At 43.8% G+C, this 17,030-nt stretch overlaps 1 protein-coding gene and 1 non-coding gene across 10 annotated transcripts in view; both read right to left on the reverse strand.

Annotated features, from left to right (window-relative positions):
* Positions 1-17,030, reverse strand: part of erc1b (ELKS/RAB6-interacting/CAST family member 1b) — a 1,169,759-nt gene that overhangs the window by 498,973 nt on the left and 653,756 nt on the right. The window lies entirely within an intron of this gene.
* On the reverse strand, positions 11,005-11,076 carry trnag-ucc. Its single transcript has one exon. It is a non-coding gene; the product is annotated as a tRNA-Gly (tRNA).

Below are 17,030 nucleotides of genomic sequence, written 5' to 3' on the forward strand. Positions count from 1 at the left end.
TTTAGCCAGTCACCAGGAGGCAAACAGTGGAGTGGAAATTGCTCCTACTTTTCCTTCCTCTGTAAAGAAACACAGTGACTCTGTTGTCCCCTCTCTATATCTAGCATGACTGATCAGGAACTGATTAAAGTCGGTGATTGAAACCATGTGCTTCAACTCCATAGGACTGCCCATTGGTGCTCACAAAATAATCATCACAATCCCAATTTGCATCTTTTAAGCACACTGCAATTAGTACAGAATACATCACAAACTCGCAGGACTAATAAAACAGTTCCTTTCAGGTTTTCATCTTAAGCTTCTCATTTGACTGTGTGGACAATAGAGTATAGAAGCTGTGCTAACACCTTGGAACATGTTCAAATCATTATCAATTTCAGTTATCCACCAGCGCTACACAGCTGATCTTTTTAACAATGCTGGATTTGAGTTTTCCAACCAGATGTTTCTATTTGAAGGTTCGCTTGTTTCAATCTTTTCAGTTTATGGCAATGAATTCACAGTCTTGGCTGCAGAACGCATTCCACCATGACCTCCTCCCTTCCACTTTACTTTGAATGGAGCTTCAGGATAGGGAATATTTAATTTTAAAAGTAGGCTGCAATGTGAGAGGTTGTGAAAATCAGTTTTAGTCGTATTTGTAAAGTCGGTATGTTGTTTGAATTTAGAGTACAGGTTTTGTACAATTCCCATTGCAAGATAAAAATTCACATTTAGCCAGGTACTGCAATAACACAAAGTTCATTTTGTTTCTTTCCTTAAGATATTATCTTTACCGTTCTCTTTTACTCCATGTTCCAGACATGGACAAGTTAAACATAGTGAGTGATTCATCACAGGGGACCCTATCTTTAACATGCTGCACAGGTGAGGTGGTGCCCCGGCATGAAATTCACTTAATTCCTGGGTTATGCCTGATGTCTTCTTGATTACACCAAGACAAACAATTCAATGTGTAGCAACTAGAAAGATTGAATCAATTATCTCTCATTCTGTGATGAAGCCAACTGCATCACACAGTGCAATAATTCAGCTCTCAACCTTGTGCTTCATTTTTGGTTTGTATGACACATAATAATATTTATACAATATACTGACTATAGCAGCATGGTAGCACAAGTGGTAGCACTGTGGTTTCACAGCGCTAGGGCCCCAGGTTCGATTCCCCTGCTGGGTCACTGTGTATGCGGAGTCTGCACGTTCTCCCCGTGTCTGTGTGGGTTTCCTCCGGGTACTCTGGTTTCCTCCCACAGTCCAAAGACGTGCAGGTTAGGTGGATTGGCCATGATAAATTGCCCTTTGTGACCAAAAAGGTTAGGAGGGGTTATTGGGTTGCGGGGTTAGGGTGGAAGTGAGGGCTTATGTGTGTCAGTGCAGACTCGATGGGCTGAATGGCCTCCTTCTGCATTGTATATTCTATGTTCTTCAAAGCAAAACTGCCATATCGGGTTGATGACAGAGCAACTTAAATACCGGCAGCATGTAGGACTCTAGTGATGGAGCAACTATTTACCATTTGCCTATGTCCCATTTCCCAGATATCAGTATGGGCGATGGGGGAAATAATCAAATGTGGAGATGGGGAAATTAAATGGTGAGAAATTAAATGGTGAGTCATTCTAGGGGCCCTCTAGAAATAGGTAAGAAGATGACATAGGCTTGGAAGCAGGATGCTGGAAGATGACGCTGCAAAGGGGAACCTTGCATAAAAGTAATGCTGCAGCAAAAGGGTTCAGTAAAGGGTTAATTAACTGCAACAACTTGCATTAAGCAGTGGAAAAAGCCTAAGTATGTTTGGCAACTGTCAACCACTGAATTGCTAGGTGTACCTCCCTTTGTAAATTCCATTGGGGAAGGAGTTATTTAATGAGTTTTACGGGTCTATTAATATGTGACCCTTTGGAGGTTGTTGGAGCCTTTAAGTGCCAGAGGGCTCCATTATCAGCTTCTTCCTGTTTCTGAAAGATCACTGTTAACCCAAAGACTGATAATGCCTAATGAGTGCCCGTCCATACCTCATTCATTCATTCTGTAATACCGATCTGTTTCATGTCACCGGCTCCATAAAAGACTCCTGCAGTGCCATTCAGAGATCTCCTGACACTAGCACACTGCCTGTTTTATATCAACACCTGAAATTAATATACTCTGAAACACGCTACTGGCACTTCAGGAGAAGAAGCTGTTGTCATTTTTACTTCCTCTTTCTTCCTTTCTTACTGACAGCACATTTTGCTATGGGGGATTTACTGATCTCATGCTGATTTCAAAAGGAATGAAGACCTGATTCACTATGACTGGTGAATGTTGAGTTCACACATGATTTCCAAGGCAGCATGTAAGTAATTGTATTTATGGAACCAGGGGTAAGTGCTAAGCGTAGGCTTGGTCCTTTCAAACAGTACAAGGGCAAATCAGCAGATAAGACACTCATATAGCTGATCTTGAAAACTTTCATGCCTTAGAGCAGGTTTCCGGTCCACTTGAGTCTCTCAGCTGTGACATTGTGTAAGATTTGATAGGCTCAAAGAATTTGTGGAGATGGAAAAACATCACAGCAGTATAGGTCATGTGTACTTAAATATTGCAGCATGAATTAGGTGAATTAATCATGAGAACCTGCCATCTGTTTATAACAGGACTATTTGCTATTGAAATGGTAAACCTTTAACAGTGGGGAAGAATTTGTGTGTGCGGCAGAGAGAGAACTTCAGCAAAATGAAATAAATAACAGCAATTTCACTATAGTTGATAAACTGAGGAAATATTTTCCTTTGGAACTAACAGTAGTGAAAGTTTGAACAATAGAATATGCTTCTCGTTTCAGCACTAATTCTGTACTTTTCATACATACGTATAGGCTCGGTAGTCAGTATTAGTGTACAGGGCAAATAGACTGAGAGAAACAAAGTAAACAAATGCACAGCTCCTGCTAATCAGTAATTACATAAAAAAAGAGAGAAAAATAATTCAGTGTGCACTTTGATGAAATCTTTTACAAAAAAAAACATGCCTGGTGAATATTTGTAAGGTGATTCACCTCAAAAATGATCCAACAAGATTATTTTTCAAAAGTCAATGATGAAAGAGCCATGCTTCATCTTTAAAAATCTGTTATTTCTGTTCAACAACAATAAAATTGATTTTCTGTCATTAATTAATGATAATGTACAAGAGAGAAATCAGCAGAACCACAATTTTTTAAGTGATAGAATGTTGGTTGCACAAAAAGGAATGAACACAAATGTTCAAATCTCTGCCAAATGTTGTCTGTAGCAGCAGTTTAGGAGCGGGGGGGGGGGGGGGGGGGGGGGTGGTGTGAAGTTGGGAACTAAGAAGAATATTTCCTTCCATTTTAATTCAATCTCTGTCATTCATTCAGTTCTGGAGCAAACTAGCCCAGCTCAAATGAGATCTGACTCATTTTTCTGACTGGACATAAGCGTTGCTAGGCACTGTGCTTGCTCATCATGCATTTGACCCAACCAAATTAAATGTGATAGGTGAGACTAGACATTCAAATGCCTGCGATTTGAAGCTTGCCTTTAAAGGTAAGGAATCATTTGCTGCTCCAAATCCTGTAGTTGATTAAAGGAACACTGATTCAGGCTTGTAAAATTTGGGAGAAAGCAAACTTCCATAACCTAGATGTGGAGATGCCGGCGTTGGACTGGGGTGAGCACAGTAAGAAGTCTTACAACACCAGGTTAAAGTCCAACAGGTTTGTTTCAAACACGAGCTTTCGGAGCACGGCTCCTTCTTCAGGTGAATGGCCCCATTCACCTGAAGAAGGAGCCGTGCTCCGAAAGCTCGTGTTTGAAACAAACCTGTTGGACTTTAACCTGGTGTTGTAAGACTTCTTACTGTTCCATAACCTAAGAAGTGAAGTAAACAGAATACCCTGCTTTCCGATGGCACCTTGAAGATTCTTCCTGAGAATGTGAGGCAAAGCTAGGGAATCATCTATGGAAATGTATGGAAAGGCTATTATGAGCAGCGGGAGGAATGGAAGAAGGTGGCATGTCTCCTCTATGGCACCATGCACATACAAGTAATGCAGAAAAAGGTTTAATAACTTTACATAGAACATAGAACATACAGTGCAGAAGGCCATTCGGCCCATTGTGTCTGCACCGACCCACTTAAGCCCTCACTGCCACCCTATCCCCGTAGCCCAATAACCCCTCCTAACCTTTTTTGGACACTAAGGGCAATTTAGCGGGGAATTGAACCTGGGACCCTGGCGCTGTGAAGCCACAGTGCTATCCACTTGTGCTACTGTGCTGCCCTCAATATTTACCTTACTATTGGAAGCAGAATTTCATCCTATCAGCTGATAAGCCTAGGGAACCTTAACATCATGGTTCTGGCTTCTAAAAGGCACTTTCTGAGCATCAAGCTTTTGTGTAGACATTGAGCAATACACCAAGCAGGCTCCTGCAGATGGTGGCTGGGATGGGAAAATCCACTAGCTGTATGTGTGCAGCCTTGCATGTTACTAAACACTGTGGTACACAATATCGCATATGGTAACACCTATGACATTTGTAGTGAAGCTCAGATTGCTACCATTGAGCCCCATGGATGGCTTCAGCAGTATTAGAGATCGGATACAGAGGATCCTAAGAAAAAGCTTCACTGATCTAATTTGTAGTCTAAAGTTGATTTCATGAGTGCATAAAACATATGACAGATGAAATATAATGTGAATACTTGCGGTTGTTCACATCGGTAGAAAAAAGAAGGCAGAATATATCTTAAATGGCGTGTTAGAATAACGGATCAGGGGCAGCACGGTAGCACAAGTGGATAACACTGTGGCTTCACAGCGCCAGGGTCCCAGGTTCGATTCCCCACAGGGTCACTATCTGTGCGGAGTCTGCATGTTCTCCCCGTTTCTGCGTGGGTTTCCTCCGGGTGCTCCAGTTTCCTCCCACAGTCCAAAGACGTGCAGGTTAGGTGGATTGGACATGCTAAATTGCCCAAAAAAAACTAAAAAAAAGAATAACGGACCAGACCCCAACATTTGTTAGGATACAGGCAAGAACCCCAAACAATGTTTTTAAATTTGTAAAACAGTGAGGAAAGAACACATCACACCAGGAGTGATGACTGTGACCAATTGGTATCGTTTATGTTAAAACAAACTTTAATTTGAATGAATACTTTTCGTCAGTATTCACTCAGGAAAAAGATAATGTTGTGGAGGAGAATGCTGAGACCCAGGCTATTAGAATAGATGGCATTGAGGTGCGTAGGGAAGAAGTGTTGGCAATTCTGGACAAGGTGAAAATAGATAAGTCCCCGGGGCCTGATGGGATTTCTCCTAGGATTCTCTGGGAAGCCAGGGAAGAGATTGCTGAGCCTTTGGCTTTGATTTTTATGTCACCATTGGCTACAGGAATAGTGCCAGAGGACTGGAGGATAGCAAATGTGGTCCCTTTGTTCAAGAAGGGAAGTAGAGATAACCCCGGTAACTATAGGCCGGTGAGCCTCACGTCTGTTGTGGGTAAAGTCTTGGAGAGGATTATAAGAGATACGATTTATAATCATCTAGATAGGAATAATATGATTAGGGATAGTCAGCATGGTTTTGTGAAGGGTAGGTCATGCCTCACAAACCTTATCGAGTTCTTTGAGAAGGTGACTGAACAGGTAGACGAGGGTAGAGCAGTTGATGTGGTGTATATGGATTTCAGTAAAGCGTTTGATAAGGTTCCCCACGGTCGGCTATTGCAGAAAATACGGAGGCTGGGGATTGAGGGTGATGTAGAGATGTGGATCAGAAATTGGCTAGTTGAAAGAAGACAGAGGGTGGTGGTTGATGGCAAATGTTCAGAATGGAGTTCAGTTACGAGTGGTGTACCACAAGGATCTGTTCTGGGGCCGTTGCTGTTTGTCATTTTTATAAATGACCTAGAGGAGGGCACAGAAGGTTGGGTGAGTAAATTTGCAGACGACACTAAAGTCGGTGGAGTTGTTGACAGTGTGGAAGGATGTTGCAGGTTACAGAGGGACATAGATAAGCTGCAGAGCTGGGCTGAGAGGTGGCAAATGGAGTTTAATGTAGAGAAGTGTGAGGTGATTCACTTTGGAAAGAATAGCAGGAATGCGGAATATTTGGCTAATGGTAAAATTCTTAGCAGTGTGGATGAGCAGAGGGATCTCGGTGTCCATGTACATAGATCCCTGAAAGTTGCCACCCAGGTTGATAGGGTTGTGAAGAAGGCCTATGGTGTGTTGGCCTTTATTGGTAGAGGGATTGAGTTCCGGAGCCATGAGGTCATGTTGCAGCTGTACAAAACTCTGGTACGGCCGCATTTGGAGTATTGCATACAGTTCTGGTCGCCTCATTATAGGAAGGACGTGGAAGCTTTGGAACGGGTGCAGAGGAGATTTACCAGGATGTTGCCTGGTATGGAGGGAAAATCTTATGAGGAAAGGCTGATGGACTTGAGGTTGTTTTCGTTAGAGAGAAGAAGGTTAAGAGGTGACTTAATAGAGGCATACAAAATGATCAGAGGGTTAGATAGGGTGGACAGCGAGAGCCTTCTCCCGCGGATGGAGGTGGCTAGCACGAGGGGACATAGCCTTAAATTGAGGGGTAATAGATATAGGACAGACGTCAGAGGTAGGTTTTTTACGCAAAGAGTGGTGAGGCCGTGGAATGCCCTACCTGCAACAGTAGTGAACTCGCCAACATTGAGGGCATTTAAAAGTTTATTGGATAAGCATATGGATGATAAAGGAATAGTGTAGGTTAGATGGCCTTTAGTTTTTGACTTCCCATGTCGGTGCAACATCGTGGGTCGAAGGGCCTGTATTGCGCTGTATCGTTCTATGTTCTATGTTCTAATTTAAACACGGAATTTACCACATTAACAAAGAAATAGCTTTGTAATTATCAGTTAAACAGTTCTTAAAGACAAGGGGAAACTTAAACGTACCTCTTTATCTGCTACTAACTTCAATTAAGGAACCCAATATAGTTCAAATACCACTCATGAATAAAGTTATCCAAACAGGTTTAGTTGTTTAGCTGTGTAGAGACATTTGGAGAGAGTTCCCTTCAAGAGCAGATCCACTACACTTCTGTTCAACCTAACAGCATTTGGCAAAACTGCTGTTCTAATTAAAATCCAATAACAGAATGCAAAACTGCAGACAGACCTGTCTTTTCCCAATAATTACATCATCTGTACCCCGTAAGGTCCATAACCTGCTCAGCTAGGATTAAACACCATTCCTTCATTAATTATCTGCACTCCAGGGAATCTCCAACAATCAAATATGGTTCCATTAACCCTTTATCTATAACAAAGTAAGTAGTTGAAATCAATAATTACCTCACTATTTTATGATTCCTTAATTACAGCTTTAGCAGACACACAGTCTGGGTACCTCAACCTCGGTTCTTTAATATTACTGCAGCAATAATAAGCCTTAACCCAGGCTTTTAAAAACATCCTGCATCGGATATAAAATATACTATATAACAATTCATCACAGGTGAGAGGTTGAAAAGTGCTGATGTCCAAAAGGTCCTTGCTCATGAGTCATTTAAAGCTGGCATGTAGGTGCAGCAAGCAATTAGGACGGCAAATGGTATGTTGGTCTTCACTGCAAGAATATTTCAGTTTAGGAGTAATGGTATCTTGCTGCAATTAAAAAGAGCCTTCATGAGACCTCAGCTGAAGTATTATACACAGTTTTAGTCTTTATATCTACGGAAGGATATACTTGCATTAGAGGAAGTGCAATGGAGGTTCACCACACTAATCCCTGGGATGGCAGGACTGTCACATGATGAGAGATTGAGGAGACTGGGTCTGTATTCCCTAAAATTGTGAAGAATAAAGGGTGACCTCATTGAAACTTACAAGATTCTTCCAGGGTGTGACAGGCTGGGTGTAGATAGGAAGCATCCCCTACCTTATGAGTCTAAAAACAAGAGACATAATCTCAGGATAAGGTGCAGGCCATATAAGACTGAGATGAGGAAGAATTTCTTCAAAGAACAAAGAACAATACAGCACAGGAACAGGCCCATCGACATGAGGGTAGTGATTCTTTAGACTTCTTTACTTCAAAAGACTTTGGAATCTCAATCATTAAGCTTATTCAAGACAAAAATAAATAGATTTCTAAGGGCTCATGACTTCAAGGGGTATGGAGAGAGTGCAGAAAAGTGGCATTGAGGAAGATGATCAGCCATGATCTCAACGAATGGCCAAACGGCCTATACCTGTTCTTGCCTTTCCCTGCACTCCCACGCAGCACAGTGTCTCTCAGCAAACTCCAATGGAGCTGAGTAGAGTCGGGGAAGGCAAGAAATCCCTCCCCTTTTTACGACACTAGCTGCCGTAAGGGAGTTTTGAAGGTCCAGTCTGAGTCTTAGTGAATAGTGAGTGAATGAGTGAATAGTAAAGTGGGTGGGATGGTAGGCGGGTCAGTGGGCAGTCGTGGTAGGGATGGGTCAGGGAGTAGTAGGGTTGGATCGAGGAGTAATTGGGTGGTCAGTGGGAATTCTTGTCACATAGGGAGGGGTAGTTGCATTTTGGGGGTGGTCAGGGGTATTCAGTTTGCATTGGGGAGTAGTCAGATGATTAGAGGTTATTGGGTCAGGGTACTTGGGTCATAGGGAAGTGGTTTGCTGGGTTGGGGGGGGTCGGGTTGTCAGAGGGGTCAGGGGAGGTGATCATAGTTTCAGCTGTGGAGTTACCCAGAGGTTAGATCAAGCTTTAATCTGTCTAAAGTTTCCTAGGTAAGTATTAATGTAAGCACCATGGAACTGTCGGAGATCTCCAATCCTAACTCGGAGTTGGAGGCATTTTCAGAGGGTCCCAGGGAGTAGGGGAATTGGCCATTAGAAGTTGAAATTTCACGAGCAAGTTCCGTCTACATCTGTCGCCAGGATTTCCACAGGGTCCCACTGCGCACCCTCAGTCGTACACCCAGTCTCCAATGATTCAGGGACCAGGGCATTCGGCCCATTGTCACTCAAGGGTGTCAAATAAAAATCTAGTAGACAGACATTAACAGCATTTGGCTATTGAAAATACAGTTGTCCAAGCCTTCACCTTGTGTGCGAGGTTGGTGCTGATACAGCTGAAGGAGGTATACAGAGCACACTTTACAAGGGAGAGGATGAGCCGGCTCTTTGAGGGGGTAGAAGATGTGTGCGAATGTTGCGCGGGGGGGGGGGGGGGGGGGGGGGGGGGGGGGTGTCCCCGCAAACCACGTTCATATGTTTTGGTCCCATCCAAAACCAGAGGATTACTGGAAGGAGATTTTGAGGGTAATCTCTAAAGTGGTGCACGTGAAATTGGACCCGGGCCCTGGGAGGCCATATTCGGGGTTTCGGAACCGGGGTTAGAAACGGGTGCGGAGGCAGGTGTTGTAACCTTCACCTCATTGATCGCCCGAAGGCGGATCCTGTGAGGATGGGGATCAACCTCCCCACCCTGTGCCCTGGTGTGGCGGGGGAACCTGCTGGAATTCTTGACTCTTGAGAAGGTCAAATATGAATGGAAGGGAAGAATGGAGGGATTCTGCAATTCATGGGCGTTATTCATTATACACTTTTGAGAATTGGATTACATCGAACATTAGGGGGGTACTGTATATGTTAATGGTGACTATGGATGATTCCGGATTCCTTTTTGTCATTTGTTTATGTTAACATGCGGGCTGATGTTTGGGGGTTGGTGGGAGGATTGGATTGTTGTTATTGATATGGGGATTGACATTGCATTCGTTACTGATTGTTGTTTATTGTTGGGTGTAAATTTGTGAGCAAATGTGAAAAAATGTGAGAAGAATAAAAATAGTTTAAAAAAAAATACAGTTGTACTAAAGGTCTTGAAAAGGATTGAGACGTGGAGCTGAAGATGAAATCCTAATTGTGGAGGACATAAAAAATATGTATACAGTACCGTTAACAAAGTGAGCACATTTACAAGATTTGAACGGCAGGTATGAACAACCATGTTTCTGAATATCATACAATCAAAAGAAATAGGAGCAGGAATGGGCCATTCAGTCCCTTAAGTCTGCTTCATCATTTAAGAAGATCATGGCGGATATTATTATGGCCTCAACTCCACTTTCCTCTTCGCTCCCAATAACCCTCAACTCCTTCCTTGGTCAATAATTTGCCTAAGCCTTAAATATCTATGATGTGGAGATGCCGGCATTGGACTGGGGGGAGCACAGTAAGAAGTCTTACGACACCAGGTTAAAGTCCAACATGTTTGCCTTGGTGAATCTCACCTGAGGAAGGAGCCGTGCTCCGAAAGCTAGTGTTTGAAACAAACATGTTGGACTTTAACCTGGTGTTGTAAGACTTCTTACTTAAATATCTAAGCCTTGCAAATATTCAACACCTCCACCACCATAGCTCTCTGAGGAAGTGAATTGCAAAGTCTAATGACACTTTGAGAGAAAGAAATCCACCTCATAGAATCATATCATAGAATTTACAGTACAGAAGGAGGCTATTGAAAATGAAAATGAAATGAAAATCGCTTATTGTCACGAGTAGGCTTCAATGAAGTTACTGTGAAAAGCCCCTAGTCGCCACATTCCGGCGCCTGTCCGGGGAGGCTGGTACGGGAATCGAACCGTGCTGCTGGCCTGCTTGGTGTGCTTTAAAAGCCAGCGATTTAGCTGAGTGAGCTAAACCAGCCCCTATTTGGCCCATTGAGTCTGCAACGGCCTTTGGAAAAAGCACCCTACTTAAGCCCACGCCACCACCCTATCCCGATAACCCTAGTAACCCCACCTAACCTTTTGGACACTAAGAGGCAATTTAGCATGGCCAATCCACCTAATCTGCACATCTTTGGACTGTGGGAGGAAACCGGAGCACCTGGAGGAAACCCACGGAGGGACAGAGAGAAAGTGCAAACTGCACACAGACAGTCACCCGAGGCCGGTATTGAACCTAGCACCCTGGATCTGTGATGCAGCATGGGTAATCACTGTGCCACCGTGCAAAATGTTTGCCATGGCCGGGAATCGAACCCGGGTCAACTGCTTGGAAGGCAGCTATGCTCATCACTGTACTACCATCGCTACCTCATCTTCATCTTAAATAGGGGACCTCTTTGGACGCCCCCCCCCCCCCCCCCCCCCCCCCCCCCGGGTCGGAGAATCGGCAGGGGTCGGCGTGAATCCCGCCCCCGCTGTCCTCCTAATTCCCCCGCCTCCCCCCAAATATTGCACCGGCGTGACTCGCGCAGCCCGCATCGGAGAATGGCGGGGACCGGAGCGACGCAATGGGCCTGGGGCTCCACAAATTCTCAGGCCCGCGAGTGGTCGAAGTCCTGCCCGTTCATTGCCAGTCCCGCCGGCGTAATAGAGTAGATCCCTTGGGGAGTGCAGGATGCGAGAGAGGCCGGCATTCTGGCCTTTGCATCTCTAGTAGCCCGGCGCAGGATTCTGTTACAGTGGAGGGATACGCGGACCCCGAGTTCGGAGGCCTGGATCAACGACATGGCTGGGTTCATAAAGTTGGAGAGGATGAAGTTTGCCCTGAGGTAGTCGGTACAGGGGTTCTTTCGGCGGTGGCAGCCCTTTCTCGACTTCCTGGCGAGGGGTAGAGAGTGGTCAGTCTCAGCAGCAACTTTGGGGGGGGGGGGGGGGGGTTTGGGGATGGTTAGGGGGTTTGTTTTTTGCGGCGGTGGGTTTGCTATGTTGTTATTTTCTTCTTTCTTGTATTGCTGTTGGTTTTTTGTTATTATTTATTTTGGGGGGGGTGAGTTCTTTTCTTTTGTTGGTTGTTTTAAATTGTGGGGAGAAAATTTGTTATTGAAAAACTTGAATAAAAATTATTTTTTTAAAAAGAGTAGATCCCTTACCGGTGGGACCAGGCGGTGCGGGCGGGCTCCAGGGTTCTTGGGGGGGGGGGGGGGCACGGGGGGATCTGGCCCCAGGAGATGCCCCCACAGTGGCCTGGCCCGTGATCGGTGCCCACCGATCCGTTGGCGGACCTGTGCCGTGGGGGCACTCTATCCTTCCACACCGGAGGCTGTGGTCCTCCGCCATTCCCGGTGCGGAAGCGAATCCCTCTGCGCTTGCGTGGGGATGACGCCAGCACACGCTGGCGCTCCCGCGCATGCGCCGACTCACGCCAGCTGGCGGAGGTCCTTCGGCGCCGGTTGGCGTGCTCCAAGCCCCTTTCCCGCCGGCCGGCGGGACGCAAACTACTCCGGGGCGGGCCTAGCCGCTGAAGGTGCGGAAGATTCCACACCTTTTGGGTGGCCCGATGCCAGAGTGGTTCATGCCACTCCGTCCTGGCGGGACCACCCGCCCCACAGGGTAGGGGTGAATCCCGCCCCTTGTTTTTAAACTGTGTCCCCTAGTTCCAGACTCCCCCATAAGGTGAAATATTCTCCCAGCATCCACCCTGTAAGTTCCCCTCAGAATCAATAAGAGCACCTCTCATTTTTCTGAAATCCAATATGAAACATCCTAACCTGCTCAACGTTTCCTCATAAAATAACCCCTTAATCCCAGGAATCGGCCAAATGTAACAGCTGTAGCAGCACTTCCCTACTTTTAGACTCCATTCTTCATGTAATAATCACCAATGTTCCATTTTCCTTCCCAGTAATTTGCTGTACCTGCATGCTAGCTTTTTGGATTCATGTACCAGCCACCAAGATTGTTTTATACCACAGCGTTCTGCCATTTCTCTCAATTTAAATAAGATTGTTTTTTCTATTTTTTCTGCCAGAAAGGATAAGCTCACATTTTCTCACATTATACTCTATCTGCCAAATTTTGGTACTCCCTAAACCTATCTCTTTGTGTCTTCATCACATCTTGTTTTTCTACCTATCCTTGTGTCATCAACAAATTTAGTTATCATGTTTACTTATCGTATCGACCTATTTCATTCTTAGCTGATGCTAAGTTCTTGGCTAAGGTGTTGGCAGCACGTTTGGAGCCCTGCCTTCCTGGGGTGATTTTGGAGGAGCAGACTAGTTTTTTTCAGGGCCCTCAGTTGTCAACCAACATTTGGAGATCGTTAAACGTTGTCACCCTCCTTAGGGCTCGACCCAGAGGTGATTATTTCAATGGACTCTGAGAAAGCGTCTGATAGGGTTGAGTGGAGTACCTCTTTGAAATCCTTGGAATGTTTGGCTTTGGGCCAAAATTTATATCATGGGTATTGTGCAGGTCCCCACTGCAAGTGTGCATACTAATGCCCTGAGCTCGGGTTATTTTCAACTGAACAGGGTTACAAGGCAGGGGTGTGCATTGTCCCCGCTTTATGAGAAGAAATGCTTTTAACATTTGTTTTTAATAGTTTCAGTATTTGCAGGAATGGGTTAGAGTATGTTCATGTGAATGTTTACGGTAGATGCATTATTGACAAGAGGATGTGACTTTGTGAATGTTTTGTATCTAAAAAAAATGTATTTGTTCACAATGGAATGTAAACTCTAGAGGCTGGGGAAACTAGGTTTTAACATTTGAAGGCTCCAGTTAGGCTGACATGAGATGGCTTGCAGCCTAAATCAATGGAAGAGGTGTATTTGGATTATTTCCAAATAGGTGATTCCAGATTAATGAGAAGTGGGGAAAAATGCTGGAGAATTTGAATCTTTGTTGAAACAACGTTACCCTGACTCCTTGGGTATTACCCTCAGAACAATGTAATTCAAAGACAGAGAAGAGAAATACATTGCCTGTGCTGGCAATGATCAAGGAATCTTAGGAACTTGAGGGACAAGAGTTCCATGTTGTCTTCGCTGTTTTTTGTTAAATATATGTAAATCCTGATTAAGAAGTTCAATTTGAGTCATGAATATTAATTACTTGTACCGTGTGAGATTAAGGACACCTGAGGACCCTAATGTTATAAATTAAGAATTCAGAACATGAAAATTAATTGGAAGGGTTTCGCACCTCAAAACCCTGAAACCTTATACTTTCCATTCGCTGCATAAAAAAACTCCTCCTGATATCTCTCCCGCATCTCTTGTCATACGTCAATGTTCCCTAGTCCTTGCATCATCAGCTGATGGGAGCAATTTTCCTTCGTCTAATCTATCTGAAATGTCATAATCTTGTAAACTTCAATTAGATCTCCCGTCAACCGTTGCTCCAAGAACAACCCCAATTTCTTAATCCCTGCCTTAACCTGTCCTATTGCCAATTAAGGCCCTCAGTGGGCAACTAACGCCCATCTAAGGACTTTATTAATCCACTGTTGATATTAATGTATTGCAGACTCCCGGCAGGGGGTGTTGCTGAAAGCCCTTCCTGCCGACTCTCCTCACCCACCCAGTGACTTCTACCCCACAGCACCATCACTCACTTGTGCCTATGTCCCTGGGATTCTTGATCCTGTGGGAAGGTATCCCACTGGCCTGTGAAGTGCCTAAGGACCACATGATGCAGTGAGCCATCTTTAAAAGACACGGCTTCACAGGCTCTCCAGCTGACGGCGAAGAGCTCTGTTGCCCAAGAATATTTCTGCTCATGGGTATTAGGTAGAGGAGCGACGGCTAGAATGCAGTCAGATGACAAGCAAAGGTGGGTTTTGAAACCAGATGTTAAAGGACAGTGTGCTAACCTACTGTGGTACCTGGTGCCTATTTGACATAATATGAAGCGAGTAAAACTATGTACTATAGCTACCAGGATAATACTAACTGATTGCTTAAGTAATCATATTTCATTCATGACTGTAAGTATTAACTAAACATTGTGATAAACTTCTCCACAAGATACACGAGGGTGAATAACTGGATACATATACACTGATTCACAGTAACATGGCTATTTCCTTCAATATCCAGCTAATTCAAATTACAATTACAATTCAATCATAATATTACCAACCAGCTGTTAAATTGAATAACAAACAGTTTTCAGTTTCTGTGTCTTTTTCAACAAGATAATCAGTATGGGAGTCTATTAAGATCAAAGACAGAAGCTTTGTCAAAAGGTCATCTGGACTCGAAACATTAGCTCTTGTATCTCCTTACAGATGCTGCCAGACCTGCTGGGATTTTCCAGCATTGTCTCTTTTGGTTTCAGATTCGAACATCCGCAATAATTTGCTTATATATGTTTTTTTATAGACAGAAACTCTTCCACTGCCGCAATTTAGGGAGAGAACCCACGAGTGTGGTGCCTTGGTGGATGAAAGCAGTATTACCACTGGTAGGATGAAGTCGATAGGGGAATCCATAAAAGACCGTAGTGAGTTTAGTGGGTAATGTGATTCAGAATGCATATGCAACTTTAGATCCAGTTGCAAAGGGGCATGATCGAATGGCCTCGACTCACCTGACTCGGTGATGCGATGAAGCCGTTAAATTTTGCGAGAGGCCTCTCGCGAGATTTGCGATGCTCACAACGCCTCACAAGATGTAAGGAGATCTAACAAGACGACAAGATCTGAATCTCACCCTCACTGGGCATGATCCACTTTTACATATTTAAATGAGCAGTTACGCTCACTTAAATTGTTGGTACTGATTTTCCCCTGGCCTGGGAACGAACGCCAGTGCCTGAGAGATTGCACCATGGGGGGTGGTGAAGAGTGAGTTTGTTAATGCAGGAAATTAGGTGAGTGCGGCCTCGGTGGGGAATCCCTCGCCGAGGCCAAAAAACCCACAACGCCGAGAAACACCCCGCTAAACCCGCCCAGAACAGGGCTATTTTTTTTCGTGGGAAATTGCGCCCGGGGGTGAAGGCATTTAAGCACACAGATGAGAATCTTAACTTTTGAGGTATTTAGCATGGATAGGATGGGTATAGAGGGAGATGGCACAAGGAAGTGTTGAGGGTTTTGGCCAAGACTGGTATCATGACCAATACTAGCTTGGAGGGCCGAAGGGCTTGTTCCTGTGCTCTTTGTTCATTAGAGGATGCAAAACTAATATTGGTCAGAGGAGTGGAGCAAATACGGAGTGAGATTTGACATTGGATGAAGGCAGCAGAGTTTTTGATAAACTGGATTATGGATTGGAGGCTGGGACACTGGCCAGAACAAGACTGAAATAATTGAGTTTGGAAGTGATAAAGATGCAGACAATAAGTTTAATAATGACTGGGCCTAGATGGAGTAGGAACAGTTGATCTAATGAAGGTGGATATAGGTGAACGTTTATGATGGAAGCAATACAGGGTCAGAAGTTCAAATTTGAATCAATTGCAAATGATAATAGTGACAATACAGTGACAGTCCAAATTTTCATAATCAAGATTAGAACAACATTTCAAGCAGTCTTTGTATTTCTTGAGGAGTACAAACAGTCTACATTCTCATAGAATTGTCCATCTCTTGACTTTGCTGTGTTTTCATTGATTAAAACTGCAAATCTTCACATGCAACTGCAATTGGTTCAAAAATATACTTCAGTAACATCTGAAGATAGTGATATTGTAGATATAACATGCAAACATGTGGGGCAAAGGAGATGAGATAGGTAAGCACAGAACCCAACTATTTATTTCACCTTGGAATTTAAACATAACTCCCCAATTGTGTATTTCATTCAGACATTACTAATAGGTTTAGGATCTTTGTGGTTAACTTTTATCTGGTTATTACCACTGATCTACTTCCAGCACTGAGGCAATGTACCGCAGATAATTGGAATGGGTTTATTTTACTAATTTGGCATTGCATAATGATGTAATTTTTGTGAATGATTAAATCATTTGCTCATACATTTAAAAAACCCAAATGAGTACATGCCGCACATGTTGTCCCATGTACATGCCTATCTCATCAATCAGAAACAAGTGGCACATGTTTCAAACTGGTGGGTGCTTATGGTCTTATTTGTAATGATTAAATGCACTCCAAAGAATCCCAATTCAAATTGCATAACTTGAATACTTCCTTCAATTTAATGTATTTTACAAATAGCTCAAAATTTGTGGAGGGGGTAAGTAATTTTAACTCTGGGAACCATGAAGGAGTTTTTAAAAGAAAAATAAATACACTGGAGCATGGATACCTCTTCTCTCAGATTGCCACCAAATAACAGAATAATTATTTA

This window comes from Scyliorhinus canicula, chromosome 20 (assembly GCF_902713615.1).
Source record: "Scyliorhinus canicula chromosome 20, sScyCan1.1, whole genome shotgun sequence".
Classification (NCBI taxonomy): Eukaryota; Metazoa; Chordata; class Chondrichthyes; order Carcharhiniformes; family Scyliorhinidae; genus Scyliorhinus; species Scyliorhinus canicula.